Source organism: Schistocerca cancellata, chromosome 3 (genome assembly GCF_023864275.1).
Source record: "Schistocerca cancellata isolate TAMUIC-IGC-003103 chromosome 3, iqSchCanc2.1, whole genome shotgun sequence".
Lineage (NCBI taxonomy): Eukaryota > Metazoa > Arthropoda > Insecta > Orthoptera > Acrididae > Schistocerca > Schistocerca cancellata.
Genome location: NC_064628.1, coordinates 875,634,389 through 875,654,324, shown reverse-complemented (window position 1 = coordinate 875,654,324; position 19,936 = coordinate 875,634,389).

Here is a 19,936-nt window from a genome sequence, read left to right as displayed (position 1 = left end):
ACTCCTTTGTGACAAAAGCCGAATAAACACTGGAAATGTTAAAATATTGCTCAGCATTCATGAACGAAGGGAGAAATCTTCGCATCCAGCTCTAAAAACTGCAATGTGTTTACCATCCAATTCTTTTTCTAAATAAAAAATCTTTAGCTGGATTTAGTAATATTAATAAAAGAGCAACACTGAAATTAAAACAAATACAGTTTTTGGTGATTTTTCGATTAATATATGCTGTTATTCTGCTTGCAGGTACGGTGCCTTCCTCTGAATTTGCTCAGTTTCCTTGGCTGTGGTGAGTCATCCATCATAACTTTGTTACCTACCAATAACTTATTTCGTCAGTGAATAAAGTGATAGAAAACATTGATGCATTTTGTGCCTGCATATACATCGCTAGTTTCGACTATTATCATACTGCAAACTGAAATATGTCCATTTTATGTATACACAACAATTTCCGTGCTCTCTGTAAATATATTTTCTGAGAATGTTTATTTCTTCAGTTTACCAGACCTTCAACACCTACGTAGGTTTATATTGTCATTCTGTCTCCAAATGGAATGTATGTATATATACATGGTCCCCCAAAAATAACTTAGGGACAGGTTTCTTACACAAAAATAAGTATAAAATGTCTAGTAAACATGGGCTCTAAAATAGAAAGCTTAAAAGGTATGAGCACTTGTTCATCTTCGATACTATGAAATAGATATCTTCTACTTCAAAGTAGTTTCTTTCTGTATTATGAGAGGAGTAAGTATTGACCAAACGAAGAAGAAATGTACAGAAAACTTTGGCTCTAAAATGCATGCTTTAAGAGCTATGGGCACTTGTTCATCTTCGCTAGTTTGAAACACATCTCTCCTACTGAACAAGTGCTCGTAGTCCATATTTACTTGTCATTTTTTCTTCTTTTGGTCCATACTATCACCTGCGCAAAAACAAAAAGCAAGGTGCTTCCAGTAGAAGAGACGTGTTTCACAGAATCGAAAATGAACAAGCGCTCATACCTCTTCAGATATGCGCTTTAGAGCCCTTGCTTACTAGGTAATTTTTTGTTGTTTTGGTGTAAGGAACCTGTTCCTAAAGTTTGTCGATGTTTCTTTGGGATACGCTGGATAAATATGGGGCGATACCAGCGGGCCTGCGTAGGAAACTGGAGAACCATTGCAACTGATGTAATTATAGAATTCAGTATCTTATCACATATTAGCTAACAAAAATTCATGACTGGTCTTGGCTTTGCAGCCATCACCAGATCAGACGAGAACAGCAGCGACACTTAGTCGTGCAGTCAATCATGAGCGCTATTGACAATCAGATCTTGTCAATGTGGAAGTAATAAGCGTGTAAGGCAAGGATATTCAACTTGTACGTCGAAGAAACAACAGAAGAAGTGAAAGAAAACTGCATAAGAGGAGAAGAAATGCAAGGGAAACAGATGCCAAGAATAACCTTGGTGGAGGACCTACGCCTTGTGGCTAGATGCGAGGTATGGGCAGCGTATTTAACATACAAATTGACTCAAGGACACACAAAGCAGGGAGCAACTGACGAATAGTTGTTCAAAGGAAAATCTGATTTCATTTTCATCAAACCGGAGGGAGCTTAAAAAGTAGTTTATAAGGTTCAGTTGCAGTAAACTTTGTTAATAATAATATGAATCTCTTATTATGGACGTGAAGTACCTGCCTTTGTAACGGTAGAAATGTGTACCGATAAACAATGATCAAACCATGTGTTGGTGTTACCTTCACAAATAACTGGAAAGGCTGCCAAAGCAAGACGTCTTTAGTCATCAAACCGTTAAAGTTGGGCACCAATCACCTATCGTATAATTTTATTCCTCAAATCACACATCTGAACTACACTCAGTTCTGAGTCTTACCTCCAATTACTGTTTAAAAATTTATATAGTGTTAGCGAAAAAACGAGTCACCTGCACATACACACACGTCGTCTTACACTCCCTTTCTCAGTCGCCCAAAACAAAAAAGACATCAACAATAACAATAATAACCATATATTAGAAAATGAAGTGACTAAATATTGTCAGTGTGAGGTTTTCCTTATTAGGCAGAACAATTATACGTTGTATGTGTAATTCAAGCAAAATGCTGTTTTTAATGTAGTTGCACCGCCTGAAACATAATTATACAGTGTGGCTCAGCTGCCCCTACCGCTGTTGTTTCATGCAACATGCAGTGTTTTTCTGGCCTTCAAAATTCGCGCGTGATACTTTCATCCTTTCGCTCGCTTGACGTAAACTATTAGTCCTACCGAAAAAATGGACAGAACATTTTTTGTTGGAAACTTAAAGTAGTTAGACTTTGTACCTGGGTACGTTTCGCTACCTGTCGTAGTTTTCCTGTTATATAATGAAACAATAAGCAACCAGTTGGATAAAAGAAATTTAATTTCTTTATAACGTTGTTACTTTAATTTTCTTTGAAAGCGGTACTGATAGCCAATAAAAGCGGTTTAAAAGCTGGGAGCTGTCTGGGGAAGTTAATCTTGCATTACTGAGCAACTGTTTCACCAGGTATCCTGTCTAGCTTACCAAATTCCCAACCAGACGAACATTAATTATAATCTTTTGATAGTCATACGACAACCGGTGATATATAAGAGAATTTAAATAAAAAGAAAAAAATCAGTTTATATTTGGAAATTTATTTTAACATTGATCATTGAAATTTCAGCATATTAAACGTGAGTCATAACTAAGCTGGTGCCTTATTTAGGACTGTGAAAATGTGAGTTTGTAATCTTACGGAACACATCAAATATGGAGCCAAGATTGGGAGACTGCATACAACACTGCATTCATAAAACAACACACAAAGAACGTTGAAACATATGCAAGAGAAAATTAACCACTACCAACCGATTCAATTTTCACCCAAAGAAGTTACATTCGTAGCACAATCCTGTCTGTCATGTAATTACCACACACTGGTATACTAAATTCATATTAACTCTCTGTGAAATCTTCCCGAAAAGAATAGCTGAGGGCTACTTTGATGATTACACCACATGCTTCACGTGGTCAACTTGGTTTACACAAAGAGTGTAACTCCACAATAATTTTGATAATTAAAATAAATTAGATCGAAAAGCAATTTACAAAAGAAAAACCTCGAACTGGTTACTAACGTCTTACTATTAACCTGATGGGTCAAACAATTATATAAGCACGTGGTAGTGGTCTCACAAAGTACAGCCCACGTGGGTTGAACATAAAGCAAAGCTGCTATATTGAAAAATATTGTCAAGACGAGATGTTATAATCTCACGCACATTCGCATTTAAGATTGATGATCTTAGTTAGAGTTACTGATCAACACGTGGTTCCACTTTACTCACAAAGTACTAACAAAGCAACTACCGGAATATATTCTGAACTTCACACGCGAATTACACTGCGTTGCAATTTAAGATAACATTAGATATTTTAGAGCTAAACCTGAAATAAAGGTGATTAAATTTTCAGTTAGGCTGAACTTAAGAAATCCATCGTCCTACGGACTTAGCAGACACGAGCTTAGCCGGAGATCTTACCACTTTAGGCGCTCGCCACGGACAGACTGACCTGGTCCCTTTCTGAGAGTGGCTCACAAATACAAACGGAAGTGGCCAGAGGGGCAGCTTCCTATACCAACGTGACAAGGGACGGACAGGACCATACTAAGGATAGAAACCTCTTTGCTTTTAGAAAGCGTAGCTGCCTGTTCCGACGTTGGTCCTACTGTTCTCTAGCAGACAGGCTTGTCTGCTACCCTCAAGCATGCAACTAGAAGTACATTTGCTCATTCATCCTCTCACACAGAAGGGAAGGGGGATGACAGTATCTTATCATATACAGTATATAAAAGAAAGCGGATGTAGGTTCCGTATGAGACTGTGTGACATGAATTACATATAAACTGTGTTTTAAAGTGTAGTAGTGTGACAGATCTTTCTTGTTTGTGTATAAAAGTAACACGTTCCACCACTCAGTCTCCTCCCAGATAGTCAGAAACGCCACAGTAAATTTAGAAGAGGAATTTATGCCGTAAATGACAACAGATTTAAGAAATTAACATGAAAGGAATCCAACAGAGACCTTTCATCTTTACCTATTTCGGGAAATTTTTCTTCAGAAGGTTATACCTGTCACGTTATCTACTAGTGCCAACAATCCTTTAGTTGTGTCCATTATAATCATCCGGGCTGTTATGCCGTGGTCGGTTGATGAATTCTGTGTCGATTCCCAACGTTTCGTTCCCGTCTGCGGGAGACATCTTCAAGGGGGTCTGTAGCTGGATGGAAGGTCCAACACACCCACTGGCTCGCTATTTAACATAATGAGACGGGGACGAAACGTTGGGAATTGACACTGAATTCATCAACCGACCACGGAGTAACAGCCCGGATAATTATAATGGACATGACATTTCCGGCCGTGAAAGTCTACATTTTAGTAATCCTTTAGTTGTACATTTTTGTATGTGGTACTTGGTTTACACACACGACCATACGTAAGCCAAACCTCCCGAAACTCACAAACGTCCATACCACGTACCAAGATGACTGCACAACTAAAGGATTGTTGACACATCCAAATAATGCGATCGGTATAACCTTCTGAAGAAGGGCACTAAGTCCCCGAATCCGGTAAAGAAAATAAATTTCTTTTTTGGAGCGGGTTGCTTATTAATTCGTTATATACAACTACAGTTGCTGAGGATGGTTTGTACGGGCATCCGAAGGGGGGGGGGGGGGGGGTTCCCTCTGCACGTAAAATGAGAAATCCTAAGATTCAGAGAAACACGGTTTTTATTCCCAAGAACTACTGCTAAGGGGTACAATACGAGGGTTGTCCAGAAAGTAATGCACCGCATTTTATGCTTCAATAATTCTTTATTGAACATAATGAGAATTACACACACGAAAGAATGGTGTTTTACCTACGCACCCTATTTTTCCACGTAATCTCCATCCCGTTCTATGGCCTTCCTCCAGCGCGAAACAAGGGCGTGTATGCCCTGTCGGTACCAATCCGTATCCTGGTGGTGGAGCCTGTGCTTCACTGTGTGAACCACCTCCGCTGGCCGCTGTGGCCGAGCGGTTCTACGCACTTCAGTCCGGAACCGCGCTGCTGCTAAAGTCGCAGGTTCGAATCCTGCCTGGGCATGGATGTGTGTGCTGTCCTTAGCTTAGTTAGGTTTAAGTAGTTCTAATTATAGGGGACTGATGACCTCAGATGTTAAGTCCCATAAGGCTTAGAGCCATTTGAACCATTCTGAACCACCTCCTCATCGTACTCAAAATGTCTTCCACGAATGGCTTCCTTCGATGGCCCAAACAACTGTAAGTCCGAGGGTGCTAGGGCAGGACTCTAGGGTAGATGGGGTAACACTGTACAACCCTGTTTTGTGATGTGTTCAGCAATCCTCTGATTTATGCGGGGCCGAGCGTTATCGTGTTGCAGCCGAAGTTGCCGGAAGCGCGTCTCGAGTTTTGTTAATGTGTTGACATACGGTTCTGAATTAATGGTACCGCCTCTTGGCATCACATCAGTGAGGATCAAACCTTCACAGTACCAGACCACGGTGATCATGACCTTACCGGTGGAAACAGATATTTGAATTTTTTCTTCTGTGGGGAGTAGGAATGCGCCATTATATCGACTGTCGTTTTTTTGGGGTCAAAATGGTGGACGCAAGTATCATAACCTGGCAGAAGGCCACCCTCTCAGCTTCAAAACGTTGCACAAATCAAGATAATATTTTTTTCTGTGCGGTTTGTGATTCACCATTAGACACCGCGGGACCCATCTTGCATACACTTTTGAATATTCAAGAGTGTGCATAACTGCATCCACACTTCCTTTGCTGACTGACAGATGCAGCGCCAAGTGCCGAATCGTAATGCGTGTGTCCTCGCGAATGACATCAGCTCGCTGCAACACGTCAGGTATGACAGCCGTGGATGATCTCCCCGACCGCTGCAAATGGTGGAGCTCCGCCGAACCGCCTTCTGATGCCCTCACTCTCCCGCACTCACTCAAGAGACTTCAGATAATAACCACGTAACGTTTCGCATTCATAGCATTGTTTTCGGATGAAAAAAAATTAGGTGCGTTACTTCCTTGGCGACCCTCGTATTTACGGAAACTGGCTACGATCGCCGAGTGAACCGCATGTGGACCGGAAGGAGAATTTCGCCATCGATGGGAAGGACTGGGGAACACGTTCAGAAGACAAGGAAGCTGTCAGCAGGAGGGGTTCCCGTTGTTGTGGTTCCTACGGCGCCTACCTTCTTGTATACCTCAGGTGTCAGCATACGGCCCTCCCATTGAGGCAGATAGTTGGCGTCCGTCATTCAGCAATACCGTGGTTGCGTCCCTAGCTCAGCATAATAGCGCTTGGGAGCCAGGCCCAAGTACTGCGGAGTAGTTTACGAACTGCTTACGCCACCGCCTGAGGCTGAGTTAAAACAGTGAAAGCAGAACACAACAAAAAAAAAATGTTACCATTATTACCCGTTACCACGTAAAGGATAAAATACTAAATTTTCGAGTTATTCAAGAAAAACGTACAAAAGTGATCTTAAAACCCGTCCCCACTCCCATAATCAGCCACCACCGGTCAGAATTTCTAGTATACTGTTTAGAGCATTCCGTCCTTCCACAGTACAAAAATTTGCGACTGCACGAATTATTTCACATTCAACTTTTTTGGCTTCATTGACTGTCCTTATTACGCCACCGGTTTCGTCAAGCATTTACAAATTATAAAATGCTATTTCTTTTGTGTAAATGACATCTATATTTGTGAATGTTAGCAGCATAAAATAAACAATCACGTCGTTGTTCTTGTCAGGCCTTCTGACAACGAAACTACTGTGGTTGTAAGGGTTAAGTTTGGATCGCAATGTCACCGTAATTAGTTTTAGCCTAACGTTTCTAAAACTCGTTATTCTTTCATTAGCGCCACGAACAAGCTTAAATTAATAATACTAGGGTTGGAACTTTAATAGTGGCAACTATTTATTTACAGCTCGTACAAAATAGATAGTTGTTCCAAAGTTTTACTGACCTTCAAAGCAGTCACCAACATTGTGTATAACATAACAACTGGCTCTGCTAAGAGTATCCTACGACTTCCACATCACTGGCAACGGGTTATACACGATGTTGGTGAGTACTTCGAAGATCAGTAAAATTTTGAAACACGTATCTATTTTGTACGAGCTGTAAATAAATAGTTGCCACTATTAAAGTTCCAACCCTCGTATATCAACGAAATAGCCGACTATGGTGGCGTAAAAGCTCAGTCAGTAGAGACCAAAAGAGGTCGAATTTAGGAAGTAGTTCTGTTGTTGGAAATTTTTGTTCAGTGATAGGAGGGAATGCCATGAACAATATACTAGAAATCGTGACTGGTGAGTGTGTGGATGGATATGCGTTTGAATATCGCTTTTGTACGTTTTTCTCGAATACCTCGAAAACCCTCGAACGAAAATATATCCCAGTAGAAAATTTAACTACATTAAATTTCCTACATGGAACGTCCTTCTCATTTCTCCTGTAGGACTAATAATTTGTGCGAAGTGAGCGAGAGAATATGAAAATCTCTCGCGTGGTTTCTAAAGGTCAGGTTTAATACTGCGGGTTGGGGCAGCTGAATCACCTAGTATATTTTTTTAATCTTTCACCTCATCTCGAGGAGATGGTGGGCTAAGGTAGTGCGCTATCCATTTAAGCCAGTTGGTTTTGATGGTGTTTTGGCACTCTTATTTTGTTAGAGTGGGTACGTATTTGGTTAGGATGATATTTGTAATGCAGTTTGAAGGTGGCAGATTTTCATATACTTACTGCGAAATCCCAGCAGCCACCTTATAACTAAGGAAAAATCTTCCTGTAGAGAAATCTCAGATGGGATTGTTCGGCTTCTGTCGTGGCATTTTCTGTCCCATTGATTTCTATTGTGTAATGTGTTATTGATATCGCCTTTCATTTTTTTCATGCCAGATCATAGTTGAAGGTCCTGCGTTCGTACTGAAGAAAAGATTTCGTAGATGAATACTGCTTCAGTCTTTTGAGTCCAAGTAAAGGGCTCTTTGAATCTGTTGTGTAATCACTTTCTGCTTAAACTTTCAATTTTAGTACTTCGTCAAAGTAAATTCCAAGATATTTAATGTGTGCTTCTTGGATCAGTACTTGCTCCCAGAGACGCATTTTTAATTTGAGATGTGCGGTTGCTCTTCTTGCAGATCACCGCATCACACAATACACCCCTCTCTCAGCTAACGGAAATCAACGACTCCAACAATGTTTCACCCCGTCTGCTAATTATATGGTGCCTGTAGGGACTAAATGGCTGCGAGTAGGCACTTGACTTATTTAATTTATGAAAGCTTTGAACGGAAAATTTCATCAGTGTTTAAACTGTGATACTATGGATACAGCGCGTCCCAGAAGGGATGGTTAATATTCAGGAACATGACAGAAACGATCATTCGAAGCAAAGAAGTCTAATAAACATGGACTCCAAAATGCATTCCTTTAAGAGCTTTGAACATTTGTACGTCCGCTGCTGAGAAATACATCCATTCTGCTGAACAAATGCATAAAACTCTTTGCTCTTACGCCAGGCATGGACAAATTTTGGTGACCCGCGCACCTGATTCACAAACTTTGTAGCCCGCGGACAGCCTCGTCACGTGACGCGACAGCAGTGCTCCTAACGTATAAAGTCAAAACTACAGTGTGCACGACGTTAATGGTTATGCGAGGTGACACACCGATATGAATGGCACCCCTTTCCCGTCAAGCCAACAAATTTTGCCTCAAAACACGCGTTTTTGAGAGTACATTCGTTTATTGTTCTGCAGATTTTTACATTTGTTTACACGTCGTGAACATTGTTTCTTCACATGGTGACGTTTTTACTGTCTTAAAAGCTCCCGTTGCAAAATTCTGCAACGCGTCGCTCTCTCCCCCACAATTCCTTCCGCGGGCCGGACTGAAACCAATCGCTGGTCGGATCCACCACGGCTGCCCCCCCCCCTCCCCCGCCCTGCCTTAATGTAAACGTTTTAAACCCCATTTTTAATAGACAGTTCTTTCTGGTTTTGGTCTATACTAGCTCTTTCCAAAATATGGAAAGCAATTAGTTTAGAGTAGAAGAGATTTGTTTCATAGTATCGATGATGAAGAAGTCCTCACGGCTCTTGCGTGTGCGTTTTGGAGCCCATGTTTACTACATTTTTCTCTTTCGAATGGTCGTTCCTATCAAATCTCTGATAATGAACCATTCCTCCTGGGCCACCCTGTATTCAGCTGTTGCATGTTATGACGTGGTGAAGACGAAACAGTTTGCTTAGCCACAGTATTACCAGTATTTTGACCGAATGAGGATACTCCTTTTGATTCTTGAATAAAAAAAGAGAAGAAAAAAAACACTAGCTGTTAAAGTTTCGGTCTTAAATCTGATAACCTTCATAAAACACGGTAGTTTATGTGATGTTTCATTTTTGTTCACACCGCTGGTTCCAGAAAAGTGATAAAATTGCAAAGATGAACCTTCATGCTGCGCCTGAGCTGGAAATAAGCTCTATAATTGTGCAATAAATAAGCTTCGTGTCTTGTGCTGGACCATGAACTATGGAAAATATGGCGATCGACCACAATGGTGATTTTTTTCAAATGGCTCTTAGCACTATGGGACTCAACTGCTGAGGTCATTAGTCCCCTAGAACTTAGAACTAGTTAAACCTAACTAACCTAAGGACATCACACACATCCATGCCCGAGGCAGGATTCGAACCTGCGACCGTAGCGGTCTCGCGGTTCCAGACTGCAGCGCCAGAACCGCGCGGCCACTTCGGCCGGCTGGTGATTTTTTTCCTTGCTATATTGGGATTAATACTGTATGAAAGTTAGGTTTTGATATTCCACACCGTATGGGAGTTAACATCGCTCTTCCGTTCCTCTAACATTTCTGTAGCAGCGGGAGGTACCGGGATGAAAGTGTGAAGTCCCAAGTGTAGATGAAATACGGTAAACACACCCGCTTCCAGTTTATTTTTCCTGGACGTGCACGTTTATTCGGTCTTTCGTTACAGTAAACACTGGCGAATGGCCCGTAAAGTGTCATATGTAATGTTGGTCTGGCGCTACCGTGTTTGTAATCATTAAACGTTCGCGTCTTTCATTCTTCTGTACCACCCTTAGTAAGGCAAGTTTGTTGCGGAACACCACTGTATGGAGTTGTACCGCAGTCTACACTTCTCTTATGGTCGTTCTACTAATTGGTTTTCGTTCTCTTACACAGATCAGATCCGCAATCTAGATTACCAGTGTCCTTCTTCTTCAGTAATGGAACAGTCCCTTTGCTCAACGACGCATCTCAAAGAATCGCCTTTTCACAGCCTCCAAATCGACTCTGTGAAGAGGACATTTCCCAGCTCTTCTCTTGCACATCTTTCAAAACAGTTTCGGGCACATTTTAAGTCATGGCTGCAAATTCCCGCAAACTGGATTAAAGTTTCGGGAATTAGCAAGCAACGTTTCGATCACACGTCCACACACACCAGCACGGCTACCCACAATCTGTTGTTTTAACAAAGTCTTCATCTGTTTTAGCGAACTCCAGCAACTGTTATTAATACGCCTAACTGGGCCATCGCATTACATTGCATAGTAGTTCTTTTTGCTTCATGCATGAATACTAAAACAATAGAAATTTACACGAATACTGACCGTATTATTCGTTTCGGACCTCTTGATAAGTATGGAAGTGTGATTACGCTTGTCAATCACATCGCGATTACCGGCAGCATGGGGTTCACGCCTGAGCCTCAGGACGTGCGCTAGCAGCGCATGTCGGGTGTTTCAAGCGTCAACTTTGCGTCTTAATATATCGGGATGTAATGGGAATATTGCGATGCAATCAACGCCATTGTCTATGTGCTTTGGCACATACACAATGCTGAAGAAAAAATAGCTGAAGAAAAAATATAGGAGGTCCATTTAAAAAACCTAAGTTTATGTTAAAAAACACATATGCTTTCGTTTTAGAATGTTTCCAAATATGTACATTCATGGGCCCCAGCCCTACATTGAAACTGGTGAAAGTCGTTTTCCAATAGCTGTTATTGTTCCAGAGATATTTTGGGTGGACAAGATAGCTGGGACACCCTGTATACAGGGTGTTGCAAAAAGGTACGGCCAAACTTTCAGGAAACATTCCTCACACACAAATAAAGAAAAGATGTTATCTGGACATGTGTCCGGAAACACTTAATTTCCATGTTAGAGCTCATTTTAGTTTCGTCAGTATGTACTGTACTTCCTCGATTCACCGCCATGATTTCATACGGGATACTCTACCTGTGCTGCTAGAACATGTGCCTTTACAAGTGCGACACAACATGTGGTTCATGCACGACGGAGTTCCTGCACATTTCAGTCAAAGTGTTCGTACGCTTCTCAACAACAGATTCGGTGACCAATAGATTGGTAGAGGCGGACCAATTGTGTGTGTGTCAAATCTTATGGGACTTAACTGCTAAGGTCATCAGTCCCTAAGCTTACACACTACTTAACCTAAATTATCCTAAGGACAAACACACACACCCATGCCCGAGGGAGGACTCGAACCTCCGCCGGGACCAGCCGCAGCGGACCAATTCCATGGCCTCCACGCTCTCCTGACCTCAACCATCTTGACTTTCATTTATGGGAGCATTTGAAAGCTCTTGTCTACGCAACCCGGGTACCAAATGTAGAGACTCTACGTACTCGTATTGTGGACGGCTGTGATACAATACGCCATTCTCCAGTGCTGCATCAGCGCATCAGGGATTCCATGCGACGGAGGGTGGAAGCATGTATCCTCGCTAACGGAGGGCATTTTGAACATTTCCTGTAACAAAGTGTTTGAAGTCACGCTGGTACGTTCTGTTGCTGTGTGTTTCCATTCCATGATTAATGTGATTTGAAGAGAAGTAATAAAATGAGCTCTAAGATGGAAAGTAAGCGTTTCCGGACACATGTCCACATAACATCTTCTTTGTGTGTGAGGAATGTTTCCTGAAAGTTTGGCCGTACCTTTTTGTAACACCCTGTATACAGAACTGCACAAACATGTCGTGTAGACAGTAGTACATTACCACAATGGTGAAAATAACTTATACTTTGCTTCAGCACATGTCCGACTTTAAAACACTCGGCCATGTATACCTAGTTCTGTGCACCATGACATTATGCAAATTACGTGAAACATTACGAACGTTAAAATTTTTCGAATAAATCGCTGAAAATAAATGTTCTAACACACTATTCGCATGTGAAATAAAGCCGTTGGCTCGAAAATACTTTCACAAGTCAAACTGTCCGTACAATAATGAAAGATAGTACATTCCAAAGATAAGTTGTAAACTTCGTATCATAACATCATAGGTGATGATGTAGTTGTAAGGCGCAATTAGACATGATGGAAAAATTTATTTAGAGTAGCGTAAAATATGCATATCGTCTGTTAAAATGTCCTCACACTGACTTGGGTACCCACACGGAACAAGGTAACAGAACTCTGACATACTGCTTTGTTTGCGTTTACAATGCAACTGATAAAGAAACATAGAAGGCGTAAAATGCTTGCTGGTGATACAGCCAATAGCGCAGGGCAACAAATTTAGAGTATACATCACAAGACGTTACTTCGTATATACACAATATGTCTTCTTACAAAGTCCTGGTATGGGAAATGTAGATATGTAAATACACATGTACATAAAACAATAAATTCCAAAGTGCTTAAAACGGTTTCGATAAAAGTGTAAAAAGTAATTATACATTGCTACAGTGCAGTGCTGAAATAGATTAGATACGACAACACTCGTTTTAATGATAAAATGGAATCCAGAGTGTGGTGTCACCGCCAGACACCACACTTGCTAGGTGGTAGCCTTTAAATCGGCCGCGGTCCATTAGTACATGTCGGACCCGCGTGTCGCCACTGTCAGTAATTGCAGACCGAGCGCCACCACACGGCAGGTCTAGAGAGACGTACTAGCACTCGCCCCAGTTGTACGACGACGTTGCTAGCGACTACACTGACGAAGCCTTTCTCTCATTTGCCGACAGATAGTTAGAATAGCCTTCAGCTAAGTCCATGGCTACGACCTAGCAAGGCGCCATTAACCATATCTAGAGAGAGTCTCACTTGTATCATCAAGAATGCTGTATACAAATGATGGATTAAAGTTAAGTATTAAAGCAGCTACGTACTTTTCTTTATAGCATTCATTACGTATCCTGTTTCAAACATCACGCCAGCCGGCGTGTGTAACGCGTGCATTTCGGCTACTTCCGAGTGGCGTGGCTGTCTTGATACGCCACAACACAGAGTATAAAATTAATTTACAAAAATAAAATGTATGGGAGTGCTCCTGATCCTCCCTCGTTACCGTGTATAAAAAACTTGCACCACAATGGAAATCATCACTTATAAAACTTGATAGTTTATGAAGATCTGGTGAGATACATCACTTAAGATAAGAGATTCTAAAAACAAATAAAATAAATATTAAAACAGAAAGAGATAGCGTATATGAATCTTCCATGTTACCAAATGGAAATTCGTAAACACTGCCGAAACAGCAGTTGTGAAATAAATCATTTCTACAGTCAACGGCGAATATGATGTCCTTTAAAAAATTCTAGATGACTATGAGAAGTTAATCACTGTTTTAAGCGTTTGTGGTTGAATATTTACACAAATGTGTCGGTTAATATTGCCGTTGTTGTATTTGCCCCTACGTACAACGGCCGTGCTGCGACGAGTAACGGTGTACTCAGGAAGTGTCGCGATACCCAGTTCGTGGGCTGGGTCGCAGGCGCGAGAAGGCAGTGTGCGAGGGCATTAACCGGAATCCGCGGGGCTTTTGTGGGTGACGGGCGGCGCTCGACAGTCCATTCTGTCGGCCGGCTCCTAATGGAGCGGCCAGTGCGAGAGTGGGGGGAGGTGGGGTGGGTTAGGGCAGGGTAGGGCGCGGTGGCGGCTCCCTGTGTGGTCGCCACGTCACCCCTCGTGCAGCGTTCATCCCTCAAACCTACTGCGCTGCGGGCTGTCCTTCCGCTAAAGGAGAGAAAGGCGCTCCCCGCTCACTTTACTTTCTCCTCTCTCGCCTGTCCGCTCAAAGCGTCCAGTCATTGTATGCCAGAAGCGTGTTCTAGACTCCAGAGATGTGGTCGTCAAACTGCGGTCCGCGGGCCGCATGTGGATCGAACCAGGTATTTGTGCGATCCGCCGTTCACAGCCGTATTTTGTGACTATATTCGTCTAGCAAGCAACAACCAAATCCATAAACGTCAACTGTTGTTAACAGCTTCTTAAGATTGCAGTTTTCCTGCTCACAAGGGAACCTCCCCATCGCTACCCCCTCAGATTTAGTTATAAGTTGGCACAGTGGATAGGCCTTGAAAAACTTAACACAGATCAATCGAGAAAATACACTCCTGGAAATGGAAAAAAGAACACATTGACACCGGTGTGTCAGACCCACCATACTTGCTCCGGACACTGCGAGAGGGCTGTACAAGCAATGATCACACGCACGGCACAGCGGACACACCAGGAACCGCGGTGTTGGCCGTCGAATGGCGCTAGCTGCGCAGCATTTGTGCACCGCCGCCGTCAGTGTCAGCCAGTTTGCCGTGGCATACGGAGCTCCATCGCAGTCTTTAACACTGGTAGCATGCCGCGACAGCGTGGACGTGAACCGTATGTGCAGTTGACGGACTTTGAGCGAGGGCGTATAGTGGGCATGCGGGAGCCGGGTGGACGTACCGCCGAATTGCTCAACACGTGGGGCGTGAGGTCTCCACAGTACATCGATGTTGTCGCCAGTGGTCGGCGGAAGGTGCACGTGCCCGTCGACATGGGACCGGACCGCAGCGACGCACGGATGCACGCCAAGACCGTAGGATCCTACGCAGTGCCGTAGGGGACCGCACCGCCACTTCCCAGCAAATTAGGGACACCGTCGCTCCTGGGGTATCGGCGAGGACCATTCGCAACCGTCTCCATGAAGCTGGGCTACGGTCCCGCACACCGTTAGGCCGTCTTCCGCTCACGCCCCAACATCGTGCAGCCCGCCTCCAGTGGTGTCGCGACAGGCGTGAATGGAGGGACGAATGGAGACGTGTCGTCTTCAGCGATGAGAGTCGCTTCTGCCTTGGTGCCAATGATGGTCGTATGCGTGTTTGGCGCCGTGCAGGTGAGCGCCACAATCAGGACTGCATACGACCGAGGCACACAGGGCCAACACCCGGCATCATGGTGTGGGGAGCGATCTCCTACACTGGCCGTACACCACTGGTGATCGTCGAGGGGACACTGAATAGTGCACGGTACATCCAAACCGTCATCGAACCCATCGTTCTACCATTCCTAGACCGGCAAGGGAACTTGCTGTTCCAACAGGACAATGCACGTCCGCATGTATCCCGTGCCACCCAACGTGCTCTAGAAGCTGTAAGTCAACTACCCTGGCCAGCAAGATCTCCGGATCTGTCCCCCATTGAGCATGTTTGGGACTGGATGAAGCGTCGTCTCACGCGGTCTGCACGTCCAGCACGAACGCTGGTCCAACTGAGGCGCCAGGTGGAAATGGCATGGCAAGCCGTTCCACAGGACTACATCCAGCATCTCTACGATCGTCTCCATGGGAGAATAGCAGCCTGAATTGCTGCGAAAGGTGGATATACACTGTACTAGTGCCGACATTGTGCATGCTCTGTTGCCTGTGTCTATGTGCCTGTGGTTCTGTCAGTGTGATCATGTGATGTATCTGACCCCAGGAATGTGTCAATAAAGTTTCCCCTTCCTGGGACAATGAATTCACGGTGTTCTTATTTCAATTTCCAGGAGTGTAGGAAGAAGTTGTGTGAAATTATCAAAAAAATGGACAAAATATACAAACTGAGTAGTCCATCCGCAAGATAGGCAACATCAAGGGTAGTGTAAGATCAGGAGCGCCGTGGTCCCGTGGTTAGCGTCAGCAGCTGCGGAGCGAGAAGTCCTTGGTTCAAGTCTTCCCTCGAGTGGTTATGGTGGTTGGTTGTTTTGGGGGAAGAGTCCAAACAGCGAGGTCATCGGTCTCATCGGATTAGGGAAGGACGGTGAAGGAAGTCGGCCGTGCCCTTTCAAAGGAACCATCCCGGCATTTGCCTGGAGTGATTTAGGGAAATCACGGAAAACCTAAATCAGGATAGCCGGACGCGGGATTGAACCGTCGTCCTCCCGAATGCGAGTCCAGTGTGCTAGCCACTGCACCACCTCGCTCGGTCCCTCGGGTGAAAAGTTTACTTTTTCATTTTCAGGCAATTAGTATCTGTCCGTCCGTCCGATGGATTTGGCGGTCTACACACGGAAAAATTTGAAAACGTTAAAAACATATGTTTTGACAGAGCACACAGGGAAAACTGTGCGACTGTGAAACTGTTGCATTCATTTGTTGCAATTTATGTGACAAACTATTATGTTTTCATCACTTTTTGGGAGTGATTATCACATCCACAAGAAAACCTAAATCGGGCAAGGTAGAAGAATCTTTTTACCCATTCGCCAAGTGTACAAGTTAGGTGGGTCGACAACGTATTCTTGTCATGTGACGCACATGCCGTAACCAGTGTCGTATAGAATATATCAGACGTGTTTTCCTGTGGAGGAATCGGTTGACCTATGACCTTGCGATCAAATGTTTTCGGTTCCCATTGGAGAGGCACGTCCTTTAGTCTACTAATCGCACGGGTTTGCGGTGCGGTCGCAAAACACAGACACTAAATTTATTATAGTGAACAGAGACGTCAATGAACGAACGGACAGATGATAACTTTGCGAAAATAAAGAAAATAAACTTTTCACTCGAGGGAAGACTTGAACCAAGGACCTCTCGTTCCACAGCTGCTCACGCTAACCACGGGACCACAGCGCTCGTGAGCTCGCACGATCCTTGATGTTGCCTATCTTGGACATGGACTACTCATCTTGTATATTTTGCTTATTTTTTTCATAGTTCCACACAACTTCTTCCTGTTTTATCGATTGATCTGTGTTCAGTTTTTCAAGGCCTATCCATTGTGCCAACTTATAACTAAATCTGAGGGGGGTGCGATGAGGAGGTTCCCTTGTCAGTAACAAACAAAATATGACACAGAAGAATGAAAAACGAAATTGAGGATGTGTTAGATGATGATCAGTTTGGCTTTAGGAAAGGTAAAGGCACCAGAGAGGCAATTCTGATGTTGCAGTTGATAATAGAAGCAAGACTAAAGAAGAATCAAGACACTTTCATAGGCTCTATCGACCTGGAAAAGACGTTCGACACTGTAAAATGGTGCAAGATGGTCGCAATTCTGAGAAAAGTAGGGGTAAGCTACGGGGAGAGAGAGGAAATATACAATATGTGCAAAGCAAAGTAGACGACCAAGAACGAAGAAGAACTAAAAGGGTGCAAGAGAGGGATGTAGCCTTTCACCCCTACTGTTCAATCTGTACATCGAAGAAGCAATGATTGTAATAAAAGAAAGGTTCAGGAATGGAATTAAAATACAAGGTGAAAGGATATCAACGATACGATTAGCTGATGACATTGCTATCCTGAGTGAAAGTGAAGAAGAATTACATGATCTGCTGAATGGAATGAACAGTATAATGAGTATGAAATATGGATTGAGATTATAGGCAGACGAAAGTAATGACAAGTAGCAGAAATGAGAAATACGAGAAACTTAATATCACGAATAATCGTCCTTAAATAGATAAGGTTAAGGAATTCTACTACCTACGGAGCAAAGTAATCAATGACGGACGGAGCAAAAAGAACTGGAAAAGAGGGCATTCCTGGCCAAGAGAAGTCTACTAGTATCAAACATAGGTCGTAATTCGGGGAAGAAATTTCTGAGAATGTACGTTTGGAGCAGAGCATCGTATAGTAGTGAAACACGGACTGTGGGAAAACCGGAACAGAAGAGAATCGAAGCATTTGAGATGTGGTGCTACTAGACGAATGTTGAAAATTAGGTGGACTGATAAGGTAAGGAATTGAGGAGATTCTCCACAGAATCTGAGAGGAAAGGAATACGTGGCAAACACTGACAAGAAGAAGAGTCAGTATGGTAGAACATCTGTTAAGACATCAGGCAATCACTTCCATGGTACCAGAGGGAGCCGAAGAGGACAAAAACTGTAGAGGAATAAAGAGACTCGAATAGATCCAGCAAATAATTGAGAACGTAGGTTTTAACCGCTGCTTTGAGGTGAAGCTTTGAGGTGAAGAGGTCGGCACAGAAAAGGAATTCGTGGTGGTCAGCATCAAACCAGTCAGAAGACTGAAGACTCAACAAGTGAGCACTGGTGTTCCAGTGTTTTCTAGTGAGGTACGCAGATGACAGCTGCCATTTGTGGACGTTATATTCGACCATGCACATGCCATGCGTAATCCTAATGCTGTGCAAGTCGCAAAGTCGACCTGTTTGATCCAAAAAAGGATGGACTTCTGTCGTGTTACTACAGATGTCACTCATAAATTGAGGATGCGCTTCAGGGAGGCAGGTCAGTATATAAGGTGAGTTGGAGGTGTTTGTCGATGCACTACAGCCCCGCATGAAGACCGATATCCGACCATCTCTGCTTTGCGGCGTCCCACGGATACTGCCAGAGCACTTCAGGGCGGTGTCAGAAGGGCCACTGAAACCACTCTGTCCGATCAGACTGCGAGTAAAGGATCCTAGACCCAGACCTCCTGCTTGAGTACTCCTTTTGACAGGACATATTGCAACTCGCCTTCAGTTCTGCCGTTTTCATGTCACCTGGCCACGTCGTTAATGGCGAAACATGTTTTTCACAGATGAGTCCAGATATCCTCCGAGACAAGGTGATGGCCGTGCTCGTGTGTGGAGACCCACGATAAGTCGTACCTCCCAAAGGAAATCAGCGGATTCCCAAGGATGTTGTGGGGAGGCTTCAGAGTTGACAGCCATACGAATCCTGTCGTTGTCCGTGGTCGCCTTATCACCAGGCAGATTCTGTTGGACTAGGTAGTGGATGCTGCATTTGATGGTGATTCTAAATTATTTCTACCGCCAGGGCCCATGTGACAGGCATCGCCTGGCGGGGTGGCCGAGTGGTTCTAGGCGCTACAGTCTGGAACCGCGCGACCGCTACGGTCACAGGTTCGAATCCTGCCTCGGGCATGGATGTGTGTGATGTCCTTAGGTTTGTTAGGTTTAAGTAGTTCTAAGTTCTAGGGGACTGATGACCTCAGAAGTTAAGTCCCATAGTGCTCAGAGCCATTTGAACCATTTGACAGGCATCAGCAGGGATGGCGAAGCCCGGACATTGAAGTAATGGAATGGCTGGCTGTGAGACCCGAGCTAAACCCCATCATGCGTAGGTGGGACATGCTTGAAGATGTATGTGTTCGTGGTCATCCTGTTTCACCACAGACTCTCTATGAACTCTCATAAACTCTCATTGTGGAATACATCAGGGTGACTGCTATAGACTTATCCGGAGCATGCCGCTTACGTTTCAGGCAGTTATAATAGCTGACGGAGGGCATACACGTTATTGGAGCTCCCAAAGCACCCAGGATGATGGGATGTGTGTTTCCAGAATGAGATTTTCACTCTGCAGCGGAGTGTGCGCTGACATGATAATTCCTGGCAGATTAAAACTGTGTGCCCGACCGAGACTCGAACTCGGGATCTTTGCCTTTCGCGGGCAAGTGCTCTTCCATCTGAGCTACAGAAGCACGACTTATGCCCGGTCTCACAGCTTTATTTCTGCCAGTATCTCGTCTCCTACCTTCCAAACTTTACAGAAGCTCTCCTGCGAACCTTGCAGAACTAGTACTTCTGAAAGAAAGGATATTGTGGAGA